This window comes from Zalophus californianus, chromosome 9 (genome assembly GCF_009762305.2).
Source record: "Zalophus californianus isolate mZalCal1 chromosome 9, mZalCal1.pri.v2, whole genome shotgun sequence".
In the NCBI taxonomy this organism is placed as follows: domain Eukaryota; kingdom Metazoa; phylum Chordata; class Mammalia; order Carnivora; family Otariidae; genus Zalophus; species Zalophus californianus.
In genome coordinates, this window is record NC_045603.1 from 61,498,120 (window position 1) to 61,511,769 (window position 13,650).

Consider the following 13,650-nt stretch of genomic DNA (forward strand, 5'->3'; position numbering starts at 1 on the left):
AGTTACCCTTATTTTTGGCATATATATATATAAGTTGTTCTCTCTTTAAAATTTTGAGGTACAGTTTCTTCTAACAGATCAAAATATACCCTAAATCACTAGTGTATGGCTTTGTTCTAGTCTCCTGCCTGATCACATTCTCTCCCTTTTTCCTTTTTTTTTTTTCTTCTTAAATCTTCTTTCTTTTTTCAAACAACTTATCTTACCAAGTCCTTTTATAAAATCTTTTATAATTTTCATCTTTACAGTCATCTTCCATCCCTTCATTGTATCAACCCTTATTTTGTACATATATGTCTTTCTTCCTTTAAAATTTTAGGAGGCACTTTTTTCTAACAGACCAAAATACGCCCAAAATCTAGTGTGTGGCACTGATCTATGCACTAGCCTGATCATATTTGATCATATTCTGCCTTTTTTGTATTGTTTTGTTTTTGTTTTTATCTTTTTTCTCTTTTTTTTTCTTTTTCTCTTTCTTTTTTCTTTCTTTCCCTTTCTTTTCCCCTGGTTTCAGGTCTTTTCTGATTTGTATACAGTATATTTGCTGGGGACATTGTAAACCTGTTAGCATTTTGTTCTCTCATTCATCTATTCTCCTCTGGACAAAATGACAAGACAAAAGAAATCACCTCAGCAAAAAGAACAAGAGGTAGTACCGTCAGCCAGGGACCTACTCAATACAGACATTAGTACGATGTCGGACCTAGAGTTCAGAATCATGACTTTAAAGATACTAGCTGGGCTTGAAAAAAGCGTGGAAGTTATTAGAGAAACCCTTTCTGGAGAAATAAAAGAACTAAAATCTAACCAAATCGAAATCAAAAAGGCTATTGATGAGGTGCAATCAAAAATGGGGGCACTAAATGCTAGGATAAATGAGGCAGAAGAGAGAATCAGCGATATAGAAGACCAAATGATGGAAAATAAAGAGGCTGAGAAAAAGAGAGAGAAACAACTACAGGATCACGAGGGCAGAATTCGAGAGATAAGTGATATGATAAGACGAAACAACATTAGAATAATTGGGATCCCAGAAGAAGAAAAGAGAGAGAGAGGGGCAGAAGGTATATTGGAGCAAATTATAGCAGAGAACTTCCCTAATGTGAGGAAGGAAACAGGCATCAAAATCCAGGAGGCACAGAGAACCCCTCTCAAAATCAATAAAAATAGGTCAACACCCCCACATCTAATAGTAAAACTTACGAGTCTCAGAGACAAAGAGAAAATCCTGAAAGCAGCTCGGGAGAAGAGATATGTAACCTACAATGGTAGAAACATTAGATTGGCAACAGACCTATCCACAGAGACCTGGCAGGCCAGAAAAGACTGGCAAGAGATCTTCAGAGCACTAAACGAGAAAAATATGCAGCCAAGAATACTATATCCAGCTAGGCTATCATTGAAAATAGAAGGAGAGATCAAAAGCTTCCAGAACAAACAAAAACTAAAGGAATTTGCAAACATGAAACCAGCCCTCCAAGAAATATTGAGAGGGGTCCTCTAAGCAAAGAGAGAACCTAAAAGCAGCAAAGAGCAGAAACGAACACAGACAACAGACAGTTAACAGTCACCTTACAGGTAATACAATGGCACTAAATTCATACCTTTCAATAGCTACCCTGAATGTAAATGGGCTAAATGCCCCAATCAAAAGACACAGGCTATCAGATTGGATTAAAAAACAAGACCCATCCATATGCTGTCTGCAAGAGACTCATTTTAGACCCAAAGACACCCCCAGATTGAAAGTGAGGGGGTGGAAAACCATTTACCATGCTAATGGACACCAAAAGAAAGCTGGGGTGGCAATCCTTATATCAGACAAACTAGATTTTAAAACAAAGACTGTAATAAGAGATGAGGAAGGACACTATATCCTACTGAAAGGGTCTATCCAACAAGAAGATCTAACAATTGTAAATATCTATGCCCCGAACAGGGGAGCAGCCAATTATATAAGGCAATTAATAACAAAAGCAAAGAAACACATTGACAACAATACAATAATAGTGGGGGACTTTAACACCCCCCTGACTGAAATGGACAGATCATCTAAGCAAAAGATCAACAAGGATATAAAGACTTTAAATGACACACTGGACCAAATGGACTTCACAGACATATTCAGAACATTCCATCCCAAAGCAAAGGAATACACATTCTTCTCTAGTGCCCATGGAACATTCTCCAGAATTGATCACATCCTAGGTCACAAATCAGGTCTCAATCGGTACCAAAAGATTGGGATCATTCCCTGCATATTTTCAGACCACAATGCTTTGAAACTAGAACTCAACCACAAGAGGAAAGTCGGAAAGAACTCAAATACATGGAGGCTAAAGAGCATCCTACTAAAGAATGAATGGGTCAACCAAGAAATTAAAGAAGAATTAAAAAAATTCATGGAAACCAATGAAAATGAAAACACAACTGTTCAAAATCTTTGGGATACAGCAAAGGCAGTCCTGAGAGGAAAGTATATAGCAATACAAGCCTTTCTCAAGAAACAAGAAAGGTCTCAAATACACAACCTAACCCTACACCTAAAGGAGCTGGAGAAAGAACAGCAAATAAAGCCTAAACCCAGCAGGAGAAGCGAAATCATAAAGATCAGAGCAGAAATCAATGAAATAGAAACCAAAAGAACAGTAGAACAGATCAACGAAACTAGGAGCTGGTTCTTTGAAAGAATTAACAAGATTGATAAAGCCCTGGCCAGACTGATCAAAAAGAAAAGAGAAATGACCCAAATCAACAAAATCATGAATGAAAGAGGAGAGATCACAACCAACACCAAAGAAATACAAACAATTATAAGAACATATTATGAGCAACTCTATGCCAGCAAATTAGATAACCTGGAAGAAATGGGTGCATTCCTAGAGATGTACCAACTACCAAAATTGAACCAGGAAGAAATAGAAAACCTGAACAGATCTATAACCACTAAGGAAATTGAAACAGTCATCAAAAATCTCCCAAGAAACAAAAGCTCAGGGCCAGATGGCTTCCCAGGGGAATTCTATCAGACATTTCAAGAAGAATTAATACCTATTCTCCTGAAACTGTTCCAAAAAATAGAAATGGAAGGGAAACTTCCAAACTCATTTTATGAGGCCAGCATTACCTTGATCCCAAAACCAGACAAAGACCCCATCAAAAAAGAGAATTACAGACCAATATCCTTGATGAACATGGATGCAAAAATTCTCACCAAAATACTAGCCAATAGGATCCAACAGTACATTAAAAGGATTATTCACCACGACCAAGTGGGATTTATCCCTGGGCTGCAAGGCTGGTTCAACATCTGCAAATCAATCAACGTGATACAATACATTAACAAAAGAAAGAACAAGAATCATAGGATCCTCTCAATAGATGCAGAAAAAGCATTTGACAAAGTACAGCATCCTTTCTTGATCAAAACTCTTCAGAGTATAGGGATAGAGGGTACATACCTCAATATCATAAAAGCCATCTATGAAAAACCTACAGCGAATATCATCCTCAATGGGGAAAGGCTGAGAGCTTTTCCCCTAAGGTCAGGAACGCGGCAGGGATGTCCACTCTCACCACTGCTATTCAACATAGTATTAGAAGTCCTAGCCACAGCAATTAGACAACAAAAAGAAATCAAAGGCATCCAAACTGGCAAAGAGGAAGTCAAACTCTCACTCTTTGCAGATGATATGATACTGTATGTGGAAAACCCAAAAGCCTCCACCCCAAAGCTGCTAGAACTCATACAGGAATTCAGTAAAGTAGCAGGATATAAAATCAATGCACAGAAATCAGTGGCATTCCTATACACCAACAACAAGACAGAAGAGAGACAAATCAAGGAGTCGATCCCATTTACAATTGCACCCAAAACCATTAGATACCTAGGAATAAATCTAACCAAAGAGGCAAAGGATCTGTACTCAGAAAACTATAAAATACTCATGAAAGAAATTGAAGAAGACACAAAGAAATGGAAAAACGTTCCATGCTCATGGATTGGGAGAATCAACATTGTGAAGATGTCAATGCTACCTAGAGCAATCTACACATTCAATGCAATCCCCATCAAAATACCATCCACTTTTTTCAAAGAAATGGAACAAATAATCCTAAAATTTGTATGGAACCAGAAGAGACCCAGAATAGCCAGAGGAATACTGAAAAAGAAAAGCAAAGCTGGCGGCATCACAATTCCGGACTTCCAGCTCTATTACAAAGCTGTCATCATCAAGACAGTATGGTACTGGCACAAAAACAGACACATCGATCAATGGAACAGAATCGAGAGCCCAGAAATGGACCCTCAACTCTATGGTCAACTTATCTTTGACAAAGCAGGAAAGAATGTCCAATGGAAAAGAGACAGTCTCTTCAACAAATGGTGTTGGGAAAATTGGACAGCCACATGCAGAAGAATGAAACTGGACCATTTCCTTACACCACACACAAAAATAGACTCCAAATGGTTGAAAGACCTAAACGTGAGACAGGAGTCCATCAAAATCCTAAAGGAGAACACAGGTAGCAACCTTTTCGACCTTAGCCGCAGCAACTTCTTCCTAGAAACATCGCCAAAGGCACGGGAAGCCAGGGCAAAAATGAACTCTTGGGATTTCATCAAGATAAAAAGCTTTTGCACAGCAAAGAAACAGTCCACAAAACCAAAAGACAACCGACAGAATGGGAGAAAATATTTGCAAATGACATATCAGATAAAGGGCTATTATCCAAATCTATAAAGAACTTATCAAACTCAACACCCAAAGAACAAATAATCCAATCAAGAAATGGGCAGAAGACATGAACAGACATTTCTCCAAAGAAGACATCCAAATGGCCAACAGGCACATGAAAAAGTGCTCAACATCGCTCGGCATCAGGGAAATCCAAATCAAAACCTCAATGAGATACCACCTCACACCCGTCAGAATGGCTAAAATTAACAAGTCAGGGAACGACAGATGTTGGCGGGGATGTGGAGAAAGGGGAACCCTCCTACACTGTTGGTGGGAATGCAAGCTGGTGCAACCCCTCTGGAAAACAGTATGGAGGTTCCTCAAACAGTTGAAATTAGAGCTACCGTTCGATCCAGCAATTGCACTACTGGGTATTTACCCCAAAGATACAAATGTAGGGACCCGAAGGGGTACGTGTACCCCAATGTTTATAGCAGCAATGTCCACCATAGCCAAACTGTGGAAAGAGCCAAGATGCCCATCAACAGATGAATGGATAAAGAAGAAGTGGTATATATACACAATGGAATATTATGCAGCCATCAAAAGGAATGAGATCTTGCCATTTGCAGCGACGTGGATGGAACTGGAGGGTGTTATGCTGAGTGAAATAAGTCAATCAGAGAAAGACATGTATCACATGACCTCACTGATATGAGGAATTCTTAATCTCAGGAAAGAAACTGAGTGTTACTGGAGTGGTTGGGGGTGGGAGGGATGGGGTGGCTGGGTGATAGACATTGGGGAGGGTATGTGCTACGGTGAGCGCTGTGAATTGTGCAAGACTGTTGAATCACAGTTCTGTACTTCTGAAACAAATAACGCAACATATTTTAAGAAAAAAGAAAAAGAAGAAGATAACAGGAGAGGAAGAAAAGGGGAGTATGTCAGAGGGGGAGACGAACCATGAGAGATGATGGACTCTGAAAAACAAACTGAGGGTTCTAGAGGGGAGGGGGTAGGGGGATGGGTTAGCCTGGTGATGGGTATTGAGGAGGGCACGTTCTGCATGGAGCACTGGGTGTTATGAACAAACAATGAATCATGGAACACTGCACCAAAAACTAATGATGTAATATATGGTGATTAACATAACAATAAAAAAATTTAAAAAAAAAAAAAAAAGAACAAGAACCATATGATCCTCTCAATAGATGCAGGAAAAGCATTTGACAAAGTACAGCATCCTTTCTTGATCAAAACTCTTCAGAGTATAGAGATAGAGGGTACATACCTCAATATCATAAAAGCTATCTATGAAAAACCCGCAGCAAATATCATTCTCAATGGGGAAAAACTGAGAGCTTTCCCCCTAAGGTCAGGAATGTGGCAGGGATGTCCACTATCACCACTGCTATTCAACATAGTATTAGAAGTCCTAGCCACAGCAATCAGACAACAAAAAGAAATCAAAGGCATCCGAATCGGCAAAGAAGAAGTCAAACTCTCACTGTTTGCAGATGATATGATACTTTATGTGGAAAACCCAAAAGCCTCCACCCCAAAACTGCTAGAACTCATACAGGAATTCAGTAAAGTTGGTAGAATATAAAATCAGTGCACAGAAATCAGTGGCATTCCTATACACCAACAACAAGACAGAAGAAAGAGAAATTAAGGAGCTGATCCCATTTACAATTCCACCCAAAACCATAAGATACCTAGGAATAAATCTAACCAAAGAGGCAAAGGATCTGTACTCAGAAAACTATAAAATACTCATGAAAGAAATTGAGGAAGACAAAGAAATGGAAAAACATTCCATGTTCATGAGTTGGAAGAACAAATATTGTGAAGATGTCAATGCTGCCTAGAGCAATCTACACATTCAATGCAATCGCTATCAAAACACCATCCACTTTTTTCAAAGAAATGGAACAAATAATCCTAAAATTTGTATGGAACCAGAAAAGACCCCGAATAGCCAGAGGAATGTTGAAATACAATAGCAAAATCTGGGTGATGGGTATCCAGGGCTTTATTAAGTTCTTCTTATACTTTTCTACCTATTCAACATTTTACATAACAGAAAAAAAAACAAGTCAAACTTCACATATTTGCAATTATTGGAAAATAGTAACCTTTCTTAGGGCATAAGCAATAGACAGCTTTTAGATTTCTAGTTCTCAGCTGTCACAAAAGACCACGTTGGAGAGGAGAGCACTCAGGACATTCTGATACACAAGCAAAACATTCTGAACTTTTGTTTGGGACAAAGTCTAACTCTGGCTTCAGTGAATTCAGAATAGTCTTGTTGTGTTGATATCAATCATAGATCAAAGATAGGAGAATATTTCACTGGCAGAAGCCAAAAGAGCAATCTTTATATTTCATAACTTTTCTAATAACAAAGATGAGTTCTCACTGTTTTGTTCTCTCTTTATTTTAAAGATTTTATTTATTTGTTTGAGAGAGAAAGAGAACACATGAGAAGGGGGAGGGTCAGAGGGAGAAGCAGACTCCTGCTGAGCAGGGAACCTGATGCGGGACTCGATCCCAGGACTCCAGGATCATGACCTGAGCCGAAGGCAGTCGCTTAACCAACTGAGCCACCCAGGCACCCAAGGTCTCACTGTTTTTAAAAGCCAACCCTTCCCAACCTGAAAGGTCACCTTTCAGGATAAGCGCAGTCCAGTCCTGCCTATACAGTGGCTGCTGGAAAGCATCTCATGTTCCTCCTCCTCTCAGCTCTACCCTCCAGCCTCTCACGCTTTCTTCAGCCTTGTCCTCTTCAGGAACCATGTCTAGCAAATCCACCATGAGGAGCCAAAGCATTGGCCACCGTGGCTTCAGCGCCGGCTCAGCCAGAGTCCCAGAGGTCTGCCGCTCTGGCTTCAGCAGCGTCTCCGTGTCCCGCTCCAGGGGCAGTGGTGGCCTCGGTGGAGTGTGTGGAGGAGCCGGCTTTGGCAGCAGGAGCCTCTATGGCCTGGGTGGCTCCAAGAGGATCTCCATCGGAGGGGGCAGCTGTGCCATCAATGGCGGATATGGTGGCAGAGTTGGAGGTGGCTTTGGCTATGGAGGTGGAGCCGCAAGTGGATTTGGTTTTGGCGGTGCAGCTGGGGGTGGCTTTGGGCTCGGTGGTGGACCTGGCTTTGCTGGTGGCTATGGGGGCTCTGGCTTCCCTGTGTGCCCCCCTGGAGGCATCCAAGAGGTCACCGTCAACCAGAATCTCCTCACTCCTCTGAACCTGCAAATCGACCCCACCATCCAGCGGGTGAGGACTGAGGAGCGGGAGCAGATCAAGACCCTCAACAACAAGTTCGCCTCCTTCATCGACAAGGTGAGCCAGGAAGACCTGCCTCCGCTGCGATTTCAGAGTCCCCAGACTAGACAACCAACGAATGTCCTACCAGGGGGAGACTCAGGAGGGAGGGAGAAGGGGACTGAGACTAGCTCTCCCCTGGGGTGCCGGTTGGGCTCCATGTCCACAACAGGCAGAAGGTGATGGAGATCATTTAAAACCACTGGGGTCTCTTAAGTGTCCTTCATCCCTGCCAGGGAAGAATACTCAACTTTTGATAAGCATGAAGCAAAATAAGGCAGTCAGAGAATGGAATGGGTTAACATCTACCACTGAAGGGTCTATGGTGGGATATAAGGAAAGGCCAGTCATAACCTGCTCTGAGGCTCTGGGTAGGAAGAAAAAAATGAAAAACAAAGAGAAGAAAAGAAAGATTCAGTCCAAATGAGAAAGAGAAATACTTGAGATGCACAAGTATGTATAATCCATTAAAAATGAATTTATTCTAGAAAGAGAGCATGACCATCTATCAAGAATGTTTTCAAAGAGATTATTGCACTAAATGGAAGTTTAGATTACAATTGAATCATTAGATAACATTCAACATCCCTTTTACTGACATCCTCTGGAAAATAAAAGCCTTGTACAATGTATCAGGTAAAAACTATTTTAAATTACATTTGCGATTCTGCTTGTCAAGAGAAGGAGAGGAAGTGATGAAAAATCACTGATGGGCACAGTAACTTATAGGGCAGGAACATCTGAAAGGTCTGTTGGGGGAATTTCATCAGGGAGATCTGTGGGTTGAGAAGGAAAAAGATTTTCCCAAACTGAGCCTCTCTACATTGTCTTAGTAGCCCAGCACAATGGAGACAACCCTGGCCTGTTTGGAAATCTAACAATACAAACATCTTACTGTCTTTCTATGTCTGGGAAATGACCATCCTGTCTTCTTCTGGGTGTGGTTCCTGGAGCAGTAGAACAAGTTTCTAGACACCAAGTGAACCCACCTTCAAGATCAGGGCACCAAGACCATAAGGCCAAACCTGGAGCCTATGTGTGAGCAGTACCTCAGCAACTTCAGGAGGCAGCTGGAATGTCTCCCCTCCTTTAATCACTTCCTGGACTCAGGGCTCAGATGCATGCAGTCCTGGTGGAGGACTTCAAGAAAAAGTAAGTTAAAGAAGAAAAAGGAGCTCATTTCTGAAGCCCACACTTTAAGTCTATGAGTGGCCAGGTCAGTTGTGGACTTGATTGCTTAGGAAAAAATATCCAGTTGAAATGAAAATGGTAAATTATTGCCTAAGGAAAATCAGAATGAGCAAAACAGACAATCAAATGAGCAAAATAGACTCATCACCAAGAACACATTAGGGGAGAAAATGAAAGAGTAGTCACTTTCTAGTTCCATGAACTGATAGTTCAATTCAAGAATCATCCATTTAATGTGAAAGTTTCGGTCAAGACAGGCTCTTTCAAAATTCTTTACTCGTTGACTCAAGTGTCTCTCCTCATTCTCTTTTTAGATACAAAGGAGAAATAAATGAGCATGAAGCAACACAAAATGAATTCACCCGAAGATGGTGAGCTTATCGAGATTAGGTGTCTCATTCCCTTTGTTGGAGGCTGGAAGAGAAAAAAAGAAAGAGCCAAAAATAGAAGAAAAAAAGATTTTAATGACACTGTACTCCTGAGCTTTGCCTTCAACCTCTTCCTGATTGTGAATCCCATAGATATGAAGAACATCACTCTTTTTTTGCAGCACTAGTGCTTAATGATCCTCCAGAATTATTCAGTTGTGCAATAGCAAATAATCTTGTGCCATCTACTTTTCTTAGAGCTATAACATCATTTAGTATAAGCTTACTATATGATTGGGAATTGAAAGCCATTGTTCATATGTGAAAGCCCATACCTGCCTTTCTTTCCTTCTGAACTCCTGCAGGTCAAGGTGGGCAGACCACCTGACTACACAGCACCAAGAAGGAGACTACTGAGCTCAACCAAATGATCCCAAGACACAGATCTGACATTGATGACACCCAAAAACAGGTAGGATGGAGCAGAGGGTGGGAGTGGGGAAGGGAAGAAAAGTATTATCTCCTTGCTAGACCATTAGCCAGTCATCAACCATCATTTGGACACATTCTGGGCACTGGAAACTACAAGGGAGGAAAGACCATGCTGTCCTTAGTAGGGGCCACTGAGTCTCTCAGGGGGAGTGGATCCAATCCCAAGAGCATGATACAAACACGTAGAAACATCTCTCCTAGTCACAGGAGTAGGGTATGGGCTAGAAGCATGGAAATAAGATTGATCTTAGAGGGATGGTTGTATTGGGAGCTGCAAAGAAACAAATGGGGAGGAAAGGCAGGCCATAGGAGTTGAGAAAACCTGTTGCAAATCTGCTCATAATTCAAAGAAAAAGGGAAGAGTGAAAGGGGAGAACAGGGTTTCCCAAACATGTGATTCTGAGGTGGGAGGAGGGCAGGGTTTCAATAGTCTCATGGAAAATTCACTTCCTCAATGGACCATATTTGTAATGTGCAAATTTAGTTGTGGTTATTCCAGACACATTTGTCTGTGGTCTGAATTTGACTTTGGAGACAACACTTAAAAAAAAAAAAAATCCAGTTGCCCAGTTCTTCTTATGTGTAGACTGTAGACTCCATCAGTCACCACTCACATCCTCATGCAGGTGGTTAATACAAAAGGCATAGGACTTTGATAACAAGCTCAGAGACATTAAATGTTAGCAGATAGTCAAACAGCTAGACAGGAAGATTCAGGGTTCCCTCTCCACCAATTCTACATTCTAGGACTCTTTCCCACTAGAAAGAAGTGTGGTTGGTCTCCTCCGGAGGACTGAATCACAAGTTCATTCTCCTGTGTTCCTCCTCTAGTGTGCCAACCTGCAGTCCGCCATCGCTGATGCTGAGCAGCGCGGGGAGATGGCCCTCAAGGATGCCAAGAACAAGCTGGTTGAGCTGGAGGACGCTCTGCAGAAGGCCAAGCAGGACATGGCCCGGCTGCTGAAGGAGTACCAGGAGCTGATGAATGTCAAACTGGCCCTGGATGTGGAGATCGCCACCTACAGGAAGCTGCTGGAGGGCGAGGAGTGCAGGTGGGGACTTCACACAAGACCCTCAAACATCTTGGATCCATGTTCAGGATGTCAGGCCAGGAGGCCCCCTAGTTATGGCCATAATGGCGACTCTCAGAGAACCATTTCAAAGGCAGCTTCCGCATGGGCTCTCCTCACATCGACGCTTCCCACTCTGATCCACTGGTAGCTCTCTGAGGTCTCATGCTCCCTGTGTTTTCTCCCTTCCTAGGCTGAGTGGGGAAGGCGTTGGACAAGTCAACATCTGTAAGTACCTTTGCTCGCCTCCCTCCCTTGCCCTGGTGCTCTTCTGACTGGGCTGAGGCTGGCAGAATGAGCTCACCGTGTCCTGTGTGTCTCTGTCCCTCTCCCCTTCACAGCTGTGGTGCAGTCCACCGTGTCTGGCGGCTATGGCAGCGCTGGTGGCTACGGCAATGCCAGCGCTATGGGCGGTGGCTCAGGCCTGGGCGGAGGCAGCGGCTGCTCCTATGGCAGTGGCCACAGCCTTGGAGCCGGCTTCAGTTCCAGCAGTGGCAGAGGCATGGGGGGTGGCTTCAGCTCCTCTGGAGGCAGCAGCTCCACCATCAAATACACCACCACCTCATCCTCCAGCAGGAAGAGCTACAAGCACTAAGTCCTGCCATCGGCTCTTGTTCCCACGTTGTCCCTGTCCACAGCTGCATTGCCCTCTCTCAGGCTACTTCTCTTCTCCTGTCTCCATCTTCCCTCGGCCCCTGAGTTACAGCTGAAGTGGCTTCATTCTCATTTCCACCGTCTACACCTGCTGTACCTGAGCTCCTATCATTCACCATCAGAAGGTTAAAAATCACTGACACTCAGAAGAGCACATGTCCATTTGACGTGCCTATCTTATGATCAGCTCTGTCTGTCTTCCACGATTCTGGGGTGAAAATGACCTATGCCCCTCTTGAAAACTGAAATTCAGTGTGGATCATGCTACAGAATACGGATACTGCCTTTTGATTTCTAACTGTCCTGCCCATTGTAGCTACACTCAGGAGTTCCCTATCTGATAAACAAGTTGTTATCTCCCCGAGAACTGTCCCTCAATGCTATTGACACAACCCTCTCAGGTACACAGTTATATTCCTGCAATGCTTTCTTTCTGCTTTCTGCTTTCTTTCATTGTGTTAAATAAAGCAGATTTCTAATATAAAGATTCTGTGTCAGATTATGCAGCTGATCATGTATTAGATCTGAAACTATCTCATCCCCACCTGATCCTTATCTTTGGAGAACCATCTCTCAGCCCTGCTGACAACTTACCCTGCTTCATACCCAACTCTGTCAGTCAACATTATGTGATACTTAGTTATCCTGTGGGTAGTATGACTACCAACAACTATTCGGCCCTCCACAACTCAGGGCTCTTCCTCAAAGTGGAGTCTTCTAAAAAGCTTTAGGAAAGAAAGGGAAGTGAGGATCCTGGAAACTGGATTAGCATAATCTGATAACTGAGTGTTTTGTTTTTCCAACTCGGTCACTCAGTGGCCTGGTCCTCAGCCTGGTCTCCTCCACCCAAGCCCCAGCCACCGCCAGGAAAACACTGCACTGATCCAGCAGAACAAAGACCAATTGGTAGGAAGGCAAAATGCTTGATTTGGCTCTATGATAACAAAGGTTTGCTGCAAAGTTGTTTTTAAGCAACTTCTGAGATGCATCAGTTGAACCAATTGCTACAGAAAAGGAATATCCCCAGATCTGGGGTGGATGCATTGAAAGCCTGGGAGCAGAGGAGTAAATGAGTTGAAATAGGTTTCCTTTGCACCCGAAGACATTAGGGTCCCACTCAAGAACTTGACACATGCTGGTTATAATCCACAGAACCGTACACCTAAACACAGGGAATTTGTCTTTAAATTAGGTCATGATTTCCTTGAAACAAAGTGAGGCAGTCAAAAAAGTTAATAGGATGAGCTAATAAAACCTCCAAGCAGTGTTGGTTGGAGACTTTGTTTTGAAGTGCTGTTGGCAAAAGATGAGACTGAAAGATGGTCCATGTTGACAGATGGCTCTCAGATTACCGCGGGGGCGGTTCTGGCTGGGCAACACTCTCCTTTTGTGATAGGACACCCAAAAGCCATTTTCAATGTAAACTTCGCGCAAGTTTTGGCAAGCAAAAACAGACGGCAGAGGCTCATTCAAATCTTCCCAGATATCGGTGTCAGGGTTATAATTTTGACTTTCACACAGAAATGGGCTTTCTATCTTTTAGGCTACGTTTACACAAGTTTATTCTAGAATATGGCTAACCAGACATTCCATACCATGAATTACCTGTATGCAAAGGAATAAGGCAGAAGGAAAAATTTCACAAGAACAAAACAACCAATTCTGTTGTAATAATATTTTGCTAATTTGAAGCCACAGAAGAGAGCCGCCCCTCTGGGTCATGAATCAAGCTGCAGTCTAGCCTTATTGCAAGGTTTTCCACAGGTGGGCAATGGGCCGGCTGCTGAACAGGTTAGGTTGCTAGGCAGAAGCTTTTGGAACTGGGGGAGACTTTTGAATATTAGTGACCTCCCTGCCCTTCTATTATGCAG

At 42.6% G+C, this 13,650-nt stretch overlaps 1 pseudogene; it reads left to right on the forward strand.

The window, feature by feature from the left end:
* Window positions 1–7,482: 7,482 nt before the first annotated feature.
* Window positions 7,483–11,720, forward strand: LOC113921572 (annotated as a pseudogene).
* The last annotated feature ends 1,930 nt before the right edge of the window (window positions 11,721–13,650 follow it).